The 12,803-nt window shown below is 44.6% G+C and overlaps 1 long non-coding RNA gene across 1 annotated transcript; it reads right to left on the reverse strand.

The window, feature by feature from the left end:
• Positions 1 to 1,374: 1,374 nt before the first annotated feature.
• Positions 1,375 to 12,767, reverse strand: LOC120595712 (uncharacterized). Its single transcript, XR_005651006.1, has 3 exons — positions 12,567 to 12,767; positions 12,352 to 12,487; positions 1,375 to 1,789 (listed from the first exon to the last, which is right to left on the reverse strand). It is a non-coding gene; the product is annotated as an uncharacterized LOC120595712 (long non-coding RNA).
• Between the last annotated feature and the right edge of the window lie 36 nt (positions 12,768 to 12,803).

Raw genomic sequence — 12,803 nt, forward strand, 5'->3', positions numbered from 1 at the left:
TCCTGTATTTCTTAAAGAGGCTCACCCTCAGAGCTCTGGCTTGCTTTCTTATTTCTGTAAACATCATTAGAACTTATAGAGTAGTGTGTGCATAAGGGACGTAAAGATGATCAAATATTGCCTTTGTCCTCTAGAAGAGGAAGGTGTGGTGGAGAGAGCCAGTTCCTGCAGCTCAGTGAGGACTTCCTTCCGCGGAGGTATAATGAGAAACTCTGGGAACACAGAACCCTTATCTACCGGCTGTTGACAATATAAGGTCAGAGTCAGGTCTAGGGTGGGTGTGGACCAAGGCCAAGTGTGGGCTGAAATGGGAACACGCGTTTCCTGGCATATTTCCTCAATCATGCATGCCCAAGGATCACACGGTTACTCAAAGCCACCCCAGCGTCTCTCTGGAATGTTCTAAATAGTATCACCAGTGCTGCTGCCACTTTATGTCTACGCTTCCAGAGGCACAGGAATGCTGAGTCTCCCTCCCCTGCACCCAGGCACGCCCTTCTACCTTTACCACTGGGCCCCACATGACCTCTAGATGGAAGTCACCAAGAAATAAGCCTGAGGATAATTTGTCGAGCACGCAATTTGGCAATAGGGCAGAAAATCTTTCCTGACTTCTGCAGATAGGGGCTTACATCACAGCATGAAATTTGTTTACCCTTATCTGAGCACACAAGAAAGAACAAATTATCCCGTCCTTGTTATAAATCCAGCAGCCCTGTGTCTGCGGGTAGGTTTCTGCGTAAATCTCCAGCAAACTCTACTTGGCTGACTGTTCACTTTTCTTTGCTGCCTTCTCCTGGCTTCAAGCTCACAGAATCATCAGTCTCACTAAAGGACTCACTGGTTTTCATCTGTAGAGATAACAGAGGAAAAGAAAAAGAGCAGCCGGAGTCACTGCTGCCACAGAAACCCCACCACCCCGGTGTATGTCCTCTGTCCCAGCTGAGTCACGGTAGCTCAGTCAGCCAGCAGGAACCACCAAGCCACGGTGAGACCCATCTTGGATAGGCTAGGAAGCCAGAACATACTAGTTTGGAGGGCCTCTTGCAGACTCATCCCACTTGGGATGATCAGTGGGAATGGATGATCCTGAGTGAATGAGGCACCTGTCCCAGTGGGGCTTAAATGGCCTCAGAAGCCGTTTAAATAACATGGAGCAGGCAGAGGAAAGGGAAACCCTCCATACAGCTAACAGATCATTTAACCCTCAAAGGAAACATCCTGGGCCTGGATGCCTAAGCCTCAAAGACAGCAAGGATGGCCTAGGGAATTAAAAAAAAAAAAAAAAAAGCATTAGCAATAACAACAATAGCTAGGGAGCCCTTACCTAGCCTGCTAGGCTCCATTGAGGCTGGGCTTCATCGAGTGCTCTAACCCTCCAGGTGTATTGCCTCAGCAGTGCTCACAATAGCCTGGAAAGGGGTTTACTGTTAAGGCTAGGGAATCGAAGCACAGAGAGGTTAAGTGATTTGCCCATCATCACACAGATATGAGAGATAGAGCTTGATTAAAAGAAGTGGTCAGACTTCAGAACCTATGCCTAAATCTGTGCTTCTTAAGCATTAACGCACACAAGAATCCCTTGATGACCTGGTTAAAATGCAGATTCTGATCCAGCAGGTTGGAGGTGGGACCTGAGATTTCTTGAGATGCTGCATTTCCAACAAGCTCAGCTCCCAGGTACGGCCCACGCTTCCAGTTCAAAGGCCACACTTGGAGAAGCAAGAGTCAGTGCCCTGGGGCCTCAAAGTGGGATATGAGCGCTTCTGTTGATCCACCAATGGTTTATCTGTCCACAGAGAAAGAAGAACAGAAATTGGGAGTGAGCCACTAGAAATTTTATAACTATTTGACAGTTATTTTATATCTGCTAAATCTAATAACAATAATAAAAAGGAGCTTGTACTTCATTATTATTATTTTTTAATTTTCATTTCATTCTCCTAGTAATATATCTCTATGTTATTTTACAAAACTTTCAGTCCATCAAAAGTTGGAAATTATAAACAAAACAAACAGTCTAGTCCTTCCCTACAGATCATTTGAGAATCACTTATCTAAACTTCTACACTGTACTGGCTTCCTAACAGATGGGGAGGCTAGGACTATGGGTGTGTGTGTGTGTCCCCATCCACCTCAATTCCCATTTCCTAGAGGTTCCATTTTCCTTCCAGTCTTAGGGGAGTTCCTACATATCTATTCACCTGCAGATGGAGACTGCCATCCATTAAACCCCTCAAGTAATCTGAGTTCTGGTTTGTCTCTTCCTAGTTTTAGAACCTCTGCCAGTCACTCAACCTCTCTGAGGCTCTTTTTCCTCATTTGTAAAATAAAACTCACCTACTGTGTGATAACTTGAGACAAAATGACATAAAGCATGCAAATGGCTTATCACAAGACCTGGAGCAATCCCTAGAGATCAATAAAGAGCAGATACAATTATTATTAGAAAAAAATCTGCAAAACATAAATTTATATCAGGCATTATTGACTTTATCAGCACTGGAAAGAAAATTTTCTTTCTTTTTTTTTTTTTAGGTGAGGTAACTCTTGGTTGATCTCACAGATTGCAAGGACCTTGTCAGTTTACAATCTCTATTTTTTTATTTTTTATGCCTACAGCACCTGGTCTTCCTGGGTGGTCTCCTATCCAAGTACTAGCCAGGTCCGACCTTGCTTAGCTTCCCAGATCAGTCGGGATCGGGCTTGCTCAGGCTAGCATGATTATAGACAAAAAAATATTTAAGATAATGCTCCTGACACTCGTCTAGGCACTGGGAAGTCAGGGTACTGTACTCCTTTCAATCAAATTCAATTAATTTCTTCTTCAACTTGGAGCTTAATTTCTTACAAAAGTCTACACCAACAGTGAAATTTTAATTTAAACCGCTAGGCTGAATAGTGCCCCAAGGCACTGCAAGATGTCTGATCATCAAGCGAAAATGTTATTATTTTCATTCTGCTTCAGAAACTTAGGCAGGTGAGTGAACTAACAGAGTTTAGAAAGATTTTCAATAATGGGGGATGAAACAAGGCAGGTTTTATTTAACTTTCAGTTAAGCAGAAATCCAGTTAACTGGAGACCTTCAAGGCACAGTGTTCCACCAGTTAAATGACTATTAGATTCTGCCTGTAATTATTTACATAATGAGTCAGGAGGCAGGAGCCTCTGGGGCTTGTGGACAATGGAAAACAGTATTAGTAAGTGTTGATCTAGTCCCTGACAATTGGGCAGGACTTCGTAAATCAGTAGGTGAGGGTTTTGCCTGGTGGCAATGGGAATTTTTTTTTGACCCTGCCCAAATGGCAGATTTCCTTATGCTCAGGTTGGCGTCTGTTTAAGTGCCTGCAAGAATGTAGTGATTTGATATAGCACACTGAAATCCAATTGATTTATCTCAGTTGGCATGTCCCCAAAGATCTAATGACTCAGACCCTCCCATGGTAATACATTCATTCCTTCAAATTAGTCAGGATCTTGAGGTTGTTTCTTCCCTCCTCTCCCTGGGCTATCCTTATCTAGGAGGTTCAGCTTCCTTTTCCCAGTGGGGCCATCTTCTGTCAGTCTGTTTCTGAAACCAGTGTGGGTGTACTAAATTCTAAGAAACAAGACCGAAACCCTTGGGCTAGCTGCTCTAGGTGAAGTATGCCCTGCTTAGAGGAGGAGGAAGAGGAAAAAGAAATAGTTAATGGCTGCATTTTGCCTACCAAGGTGCTCCTTCCTGTTACTGGTGACATTAGTGTGACAAATAATGGTCGGAGGGCCAAGGTGCCATGTCCAGTGGGGTTTAGATTCAGATCTGCCCAGGCCCATATCCTCTTGGTTGGTTGACTTGGAAGCCCTGGGATAGGGACAAGTCACTTCTGACATTTCACTTTCCCCGGCTCTAACATGGCTATTAGGATGATAATAGAACCTGCCAGGTGAAGCTGTGGGGAAGGTGAACCAGGTAATGATTACGAATAGTAATAGAATAAATCCCTCTGCTGTCTCAGAGACCAGATTTCATCTTTTTGCTGGTTTATAGTAAAACGTAGCATAACCTGCTAGCCCAAAATATGCATTTTGGCACAAGGATTATTGTGAGTTGAAGGCAATTGAGAAGAAACAGATACAAGAAAAGCTCTCTGCCCTTTCCCTACAGACCTGAAAACAAAACATAAAGTCCCCTTGTTAAGGTGTCCCCTTCCTCACTTCCTATTCCAGGAAGGGAATAATAACCTTATCATTGGAAACAAGATGGCTCTGAAAAATGGTCAACTCAAACAAACCTTATCTAACCAGCCCTTATCTACCATTAGTTTCTCCACATATTTGTCTTCCCGCAATTTGCGATCACTAGCTCAAAGTCCTTTTACTTTGTCTTGTCACTTCTCTACAAAATTATCGTTCTTTGCTAAGATGCTAGACAAGCCCGCGTTCTAACCACCTCTTTGATCTACTCATTACAAAGTGTTCCTGTGTGTATATGCAGGATACACGTTAGTAAACTTCCATTTGCTTTTCTCTTCTCTTGTTAATCTTGTCTTTTCTCAGTCTAATTTGAGGGCCCCAACCAATGAAGAGAGATAGAGCAAAAATGTTTTATTTCTTCTCTTGTAATAGCTATGCGCAGAGTGGTTATAGCCCCTTCAATTTGCACAGTTAGGTAAACACAGCTTATATACTTATACTTTGGCTCATTCACTAAATATCCCTTGTCTGGCATCCCCAACTGCTCTTAGGACTCTTAAGACAAAGGCCTAATTCTAACACTCATTAATCCATCACTTCAAAAACGCTTACTGAACGTCTACTAAGTTATTCAGTAGAAGCTAGTTGGTGTGATGGGGCCTGAGTAACCACAGGGCAAGGATTGGATTTTAGGCCCTTTGGACAACAGGTGAGAATGATGGATGGCATAAAGTAACAGTTCAATAAGGATTCCCAGAACCAGATTGCCAGGCACAGCGGCAGACTGCTGTGTACAGCACTGGACATTCAGCCTGGCTACAGGGCCCAGGGCAGGGCTAGACTGAAAGTAAATCCTCACCGTGTGAAGTGAGAATGCCATCCCACCTTTCACTCCTGAGGTCCAGCCAGATAACTCATTGGACAAACTGGAAATCGAGCCCCCATGCCATGTACATTAGCAAAACCATTTCCTGATATTTGTTCTTAACAGGCCCTTGTTTTCCTCTTCTTTTTTTCCCTATTTCTTCTCTGTGATCCATTTTACTTTAGCAGCTTCCTCCTGGCTCCACTTAACATCTTAGTTTTGCAAACCTGAGCACGTACTTGAAACTCAGAATCACTCTTTGAAGAAATGTTTCTCTTGGCCCATACAGAATGAGAATATTGGGCTAATGCAAAGAAGGATTCATTTACTCAGTACATATTTGTTAAGCATCTACTGTGTGCAGGACGCTACACTGAACAATGGGGGAGCCACAGTGACACATCAAAGGCGAGGCTTCTGGAGAGACAGACAATGATAAGTAAATAAGCAAATACAATTACTATCAATTGTAATAAGTGTTATGGAGGAAACAAACAGGCCGAGGAAGTGTGAGGTGTGTAACAGGGCAAGGATTGGATTTTAGGCCCTAGTTAGCAAATCCCTAAGGACTTAATTGAAGGCATTAAAAACGCAAAAGATTTAGCTTTGTGAAGAGTGGGATGAAGAACATTCCAGGCCCAGGGAACAGTTAGGTCAAGACCTGAGGCAATCGCAGGCTGGGTGTGGACAGGGAAGCAAGAACCCCTGTGGCTGGAACACAGTGGGCAATTGGGAAACTGTCTGGGGATGAGGCTAGAAGGATGGTGAAGAGTCAGACTCATGAATGAATGCAAAGGTGACAGGTGACATATTCATCATCCTCAGTTGGGACCAAGGAGAATGTGGGGTGTGAAGACAAAGGAATTCAGCCATATTGGTTACTGTCTGAGCCAGGTGGGTGGCCGGAGGTCACCACCACTCTCTGCCACTGCCTTGTATCTGACTCTTTGCGGGGCACTAGCTGTGTGGCCGTGGGTAAGATGTTTAAACTTGCTATTCTTCTGCTTTCTCATCTGTAAAATGAGGATAATAATAATAATGCTTACCTCATCAGTGAGGATTTGATGAGCGAATACATATAAAGCTCTTAGAATGGTGTTGGATACAGTAAGCACTCAATAAATGTTAGCTGCTACAATCTTATTTGTGTTTATTACCAATTCATGAATTCTCTGTCATCTGAGGTGTGATCCTCAAGCTTGAAGTCTCAAAAACCCAACTCTGTCAACCCACTGAAAGCTGACAGACCCAGCCCACAGAGTCAGATGAATAAAATTAGCTCTCTAGCTTACTTATTGACAAAAATGTAACCACCAGGTCAATTTGTCTTCTTTATAAGCGTGTCTACCTGGGCAGCCAAATGCCTCTCAAAAGACTGCTCAGTTGGCAGGGACGAGAAGGAAGAATATGCTCGATAATGTTAATGGTGAGTGTCCTGGCTCTGTGACAGTCAGCCTCATCCACTTCCATTACACTGGGAATTCCTTCTTCACAGATCCAGCTCTCAAGTGTGTGCAGGGAGCTGTCAGCTTGACTGAGGTACTGAAGACACACCAGCCCTGGAGGCCTCCTCTACCTTCCATTTGCTTTTCATGGAGATTTACTGTCCTTTGGAGAGAGACATTTAGTCTTTAGGTATTGTCTTGGGTGACTGTGGCTGCCATAACAAAATTCCACAGACTGGGTGGCTTACACAACAGAAATTAATTTTCTCACAGTCCTGGAGGCTGCAAGTCCAAGATCAGGGCACCAGAATGGTCGGGTTCTGGTAAGAGCCTTCTTCCTGGTTCTTGGCCACCTTGTCACAGTGTTCTCACAAGGCAGAGAAAAGAAGTTCAGGTGTCTCTTCCTCTTATAAGAACACTACACCCATCATGGGTACGTCTCCCTTTTGACTTCATCTAAATCTAACTGTGTCCCAAAGGCCCTGCCTCTAAATACCATCACATCTGGGGGCAGTGCTTCAACATGTAAATTTTTACGAGGACAAAAACAATCAGTATATAACAGGTAGGTTACTATCTTTGAGATTTGTTCATGCATTCTGCATATTATTGCTCTTATCCTTTCAGGAAAGATAATCACTGTGCTCTTGCCCTCAAGAGTCCAAGAGATAATATAATTGAAAATAGAGATACAAGGTGTAACAAAAATAGCTAGAAGAGCCAAGTGCAAACCACACGCGTAACTTAAAATTTTATAGTGCCACATTAAAAAAAGTAAAAGCAAACAGGTAATATTAACTTTAATAATATATTTTGTTTAACTGAATAGATCTAAAATGTTGCAATTTCACCATGTAATCAACATGAAAAAGTAATGTATTTCCTGTATTTTACTAAATCTTGGAAACTGGTGTGCACTTTCCATTGACAACACATTCAGGTCAGAGGAGCTACATTTCGGGTGTTCAACAGCCACAGGAGGGGAGTGGCTACCACGTGGGACGATGCAGAGCGATAATTTCTGGGTGAACTTAGCTATGTTACCTGGACCCACCTTCTTAACCCCTCTGAAACTCAACTGCCTTGTACCGTACCTGGCACGCCACAGTAATTTAGTGAATCTTATAATTAATTTTCCCATCTTTAAATCGAGAGTTAATCCTACATCATTAAAGCTATCGCGAAGATGAATAGAGATGATCCATAAAAAGCCCTTCTATTTTTTCATATAACTGTAATTTATTGAGACTCGCATGTATTGAGCACCGTTCTGGGTGCTGGGGATACCTCGACGAATAAAACAAGGGTACCCTGACTTCACAGAGTTTATAGTCTAATTGGGAGAGATGAGGAACAAAACTAAATTAATAAATTATATAGAATACTAAAAGGTGATAAGTTAGTTGAGTGACAGAAAAATAGAGCAGGAAAGATGATAGGAAAGGACACTTAAAATTTTAAATAGGGTTGTCAGGGGAGGCTTACCAAGAAGCTAGCATCTGAGTCTCCATGAAGACACCCCTGTGGAGGAGGGGGGCGGGAAAGTGTCCCCGGTGGAAGTAACAGCGAATGTTAGTGCCTGGGAGAGAAGCACGCCCCCTATGGGGGAGGAACAGCAAGGAGCCAGTGAGTCTGGAAGTGTGAGTGAGGGGGTTTCAGAGAGGTAGTGAGAGAGGCGGTCCAAGGCCTTGAGGGCTATTTTAGGGATCCTGGCCTTCTCCAAGGGAGTTAGGGAGCCATGGAGGGTTTGAGCAGGGGAGCGATCTGCCTTGGCTTGCAGTCTTGCAGGATTGCTGGGGGCTGCTGTGTTGTGAATTGACTAGTGGGTGAGGGCTCCAAGCAAATCTCTCGGCCCCAGGCCTAGAAGTGGTTTGGGGAGAACAGACAGAAATTGAACCACCAGATTTGTTGAGCCCTATGCCCCAAATACAGGGTGGCCGGTCCCCCTAATCTGTCCCGCAGAGAGCTGTGCTGAACGAGCGCTGCCTTCCTCCCTCATGTGAGCATGAAAATGCCCAAGGAAAGAAAAGGAGGCTGGTCCGGCTCTGCCGAAGCCTCTTGGTACTGACAGCCTTGTCTCCTCTCTGAATAGCTCATCCTCCCCTTCTCGCACAAGAAGTGCAAAATAAGATTCTCAGAATTTAGATTATTTTTCTTGAAATCCCTACATTTGGATTTGCAGATATGCCAATATTTGGATTCGTCGAGCTGTAATTTAAGCCAGTCTCTCCCCTGGAACCACCTGGTGAGATGCATCTTTCATGAGGCTTCTGCAGGAGCCCAGCTACACACTGAGACTCCTGAGCACAAACCAAACTCTGGTTCAACATCAACAATATGATGGCAGGGGCCTCCTAAAACAGCCCGTCTCTGGGAAGGACTGGCCTCAGTGTTTTCCCGTTGGTGAGCCCTCTTCCGGAAAAAGATTAAAAGCTTCCTTACACTTTAGCCACAGGATTAATGCATGGAGGGCTGGTGATCTAGGGTGGGTGACAGCCTCAAACCCCTTCTCAGGACATGTCCTTCTCACCCCCACCCACCGGGAAGATTAGCTCCGGCCCAGCCTGTTTGAGAGAGCCTGCTCTGGTGATCTGAGGGGAAAAGCAAATAAAATACAGAAGCCCAAGAAAAGGATGGCACTCAGAAGCCTGTGGACTCCTTTCCTTAACTCGAAGGTCTAGGGGTCATCCGGCCAAAGTGCAAAACTCTTTATGCGGGTTTTAAAGCCCAAGTCAGGCCAGCCACGAGGGTGGAGAGAGCAGCTGCAGGACAGTTCCACTCAAAGGAGAGACAGGCCCAGCCTTCACCTCCTGTGCAGAGAATGATTAAAAAAAGAAAAACAAATGCCAAAAGCAGATTCTAACGATTATTGTCTCTTGTATTGGCTGGCCTTGTTTATGCAGCTGCTGCTGTATATATAACCTAGTTTGGAAATGGAGGCCCCTTGTGAGAGTCAGGTCTGGACAAAAACACCTGTCTCTCTTGTTCCCCTCTTCTCAGCTCCACCCCTGGCAACACCCCAGCTCTGAGTCTATGAAACTCTTGGTCAGGAAAGGCAATAAAGAGGACAGGAAGTCATCCACGTGGGGCAGCCAGCTGTCCCAGTTTGGCTAGGAGATGGGGCTTTTATTGCTCAAACTAAAAGGATAGTCCTATGCAAACCAAGACAAGTTGGTCACTCTACATCCAGAAGACATCCCAGTCCCCTGGTCCTCAGACTGCCCAGTGGCTGGATAAACAAACACGTATTCCGGAGGCCATATGACACAAAACGGAAAGTAGCCTTGGGGCCAGGCAGATTGGGATTTAAATCCAGCTTCTCCCTCTCCCAGTAGGCAAGATTCATATCCCTGGGCTTTTGTATTCTTATCCAGGAATGTGAAAAACAAGATCTGTGATTTTGTAAGAGGTTTTGCCCACTACACAGTCATCCTTTCTTTCCCATATTAAAATCATCATCTGGCTCTTACAAGGTGTGTGAATAATGCCTGGCATCTACTCCGCCTTTAGGGTTTACAAGGTCCTTGATAGACACTGTCTCATTTAAGGATTCACAGTTATCAACAGCGCCACTTCAGAGACTGGGAGTGGAGAAGACACAGCTCCAAGGTCATGCAACTGGCAGGCGGGACCCCAACCTGGGTCATGTTTCCGTTCTCCTACCTCTCACCTCCTGAGGTCTTGACAAAACCCTAGAGTAGGTAACAGGCACAGGTAAGTCTGGGAGTTTCCCAGTATGAGGGAGACATGGAGGAACCTGTCTTCAGCAAACTCACTCAGTTTATCTGCTGCCGCCATGAGCCTGGGGCCAAGCCCAGGGAACAAGCAAAGCTCCAGATTGCCTAATCACATAATTCTGCCCTTGTGTTCCTTTTTCACACATTCTTAGAGGTGGCCATCTAAACCGAGATCTCTACCATACCTGTAGAGTCAGCCATCTAAACCGAGATCTCTACCGCTTACCAGGGAGTCGGCCATCTAATATGCAGATCTCTACTACCATACCTGCCACAGAGTGTGACCCATCTTGAGATCTCTACCATACCTGCAGAGTCGGTGCCTCTGTCTGGTCAGGCAGAATCTCAATTCTCTATTACTCCCCACTGTCCTGGACAAGATCCTGTGAGAGTCACTAACTGGCATTCAATGCGACTTGTTTTTATTGAGTGCCTTCTCTGAGGAGGTGAGTGGGATATGACACGTGGGTCACTGAAAAAGTGATAAAGCTACCTATCACTGAGAAGTCAAATCCAACTAACAATTCTTTACTGAGTGGCTGCTCTTGGGGAAGGTGACTTCAGGAGTTTTGTCCTTTGCTCACTAGGCTCCATCTGCATGGAATGAACTTTCCTCCATGGGACCTGCCTCTTTTCTCATCCCATTATAGTCTATTTTCCGTAGGGCAGCCAAGGTGACAACCCTGAAACCCCAAAGCTTCCCCACCTCTCTAACTACAATAATCTGAATAGAAGAAAGGAATTTCTGTTGATGCAGATAAGTTACATAGTGATTCTAATTCTAAAGAGTGTCTTTAAACTTCAGTCCAGTAGACAGAACAGTTGTTTGGAATACAGTGCTGCCTTAGGCCCAGTCTAAAGGTTGTTTTGCCCAGTTTTAACATTCCTTAGGTTTGAGGAAGAAGATTGCAAGGCAGTTCCCCTAAAATGGCAGCTCCGACTCTACTTTGGAGTGGCTCTGTTTATATTATTTTTCATGGTGTTTTTATTAGATCTTTACCCCAGAGTGCTGGCTGCAAATTGTCACACTAATGTGTCCTTCTAGAGATTCTCTCATCACCAGCAAACCTACCCAATGATCTACCACTGCTGACCATCGCAAAGTTTGCCTTTTTCTTTCTAAGCCTAACTCTTCCTCCCTGTGAAATGAGTACTTATACGAACACACGTAGAAGTGACAAATACTATTCAGGTAACAGTAACCCCCAGGGGCCTTTGTTATCAAAAGAAAAGGTCAAAAGGTGGTGGCAGGGACTCATCTGGTCACACTTGCCTAAAGTTGGTCTGCTCAGCAAGCACACAGAAGTCTCTTTGGATCTAACTTATACTGTGATATTAGACTTGCTGAAGGACTAATTTCCATCACAACTCTGCTAGTGTTGACTGTACAGGCTCAAAAGTACACAAGTAGATTGATTTATTTTCCCCTCAAACTGAAAAGGATTGCAGGAGTGTTAGTATATTTCTGTTTCCACTAGTTGGTATACGCGCTGAATAAATAATAGTGTTACCTGGAAAAGCTTAGTCAAAAGAAACAGTGATGGAAAACGGGGGAGAGGGGGTCTTCGGCTGCATTTTTAATTCCACTGCGAATTAGTTTGGGTGTTCCAGTGAATACCTAAGCTTCTCTATTGTCAACCCTCTACCACCACTCAGATCTATGGTTTTTTCAAAAAAGAAAGAACACTTTGGTAGTCTACATCTTAGGTAGAAAAAAATGAAAGCAGCATGCAGGGGGAAGGGAGGAAGTTTCCTCTTGCGGTGGAGGTTAATAGGCAATACTCTCTCGTCACCACTTCCTTCTGTAAATCAGCAGGAAGGAAATAGATCCACCGGGGGCCTCTACGAATTCGTTCTTTTTAAGGACAATTAGGCAATTCCTACATCTCTTACCCCCAAGAAAAACAACCAGAGTTGAACGCTTTCTCTCAATACCTGACCAAATAGTAACTGGAAACAGTGGAGGTTATGAAATCAACTTTGTCCTAACTTCGAGAGACATCTAATAAACAGAGCGCAGATCTTGGAAGCAAGCCATTAACTAAGTCTTCCTTCTGTTTCATACTGTTTCCTTTCTGTGATTTTTTTTTTTCCTACCACGAAGTTTCACAGCACTCATTCTGGAAATACCTCTAAACTGACGCACTTCTTCAGCTGTCCCAGTCACAAAATCTTTTCTGTGACCATAGGCAAGAAGTACACTGTAGAAAAGAAAAGACGTCTGTTTGTTTCCTAATAATGACTTCTTCCCTCTTCCCAGGTGCCTCTGTAAGGCGAAGGGGTAAGGAAACAAACAGCAAAGTCCTATTCCCTCTTCCATCTGTACACTGGCAGGTGGCGTTTACCTTCAACTTCTTTTTAAAGCCCACAGCTCGGAAACATGCGAACTGAGCAAGTAGCGAAGACCCCGCTGCAGGCCCTTCCTCTACAACGGCAAGCGAGGCTTCCAGCGGCCGAGGCAGACACCTGCGTGCCGACTGCCGGCCCAGCCTGCCCGTAGATTATTTACCAGTGGGATTTAAACCCGCTCGGCGCGGGGGCGTGAACTGGGCGGAGCCCCGCAGCCCGGGTGGGCGGGGCGG

Source organism: Pteropus medius, unplaced genomic scaffold, assembly GCF_902729225.1.
Source record: "Pteropus medius unplaced genomic scaffold, Ma_sr-lr_union100, whole genome shotgun sequence".
Classification (NCBI taxonomy): Eukaryota; Metazoa; Chordata; class Mammalia; order Chiroptera; family Pteropodidae; genus Pteropus; species Pteropus medius.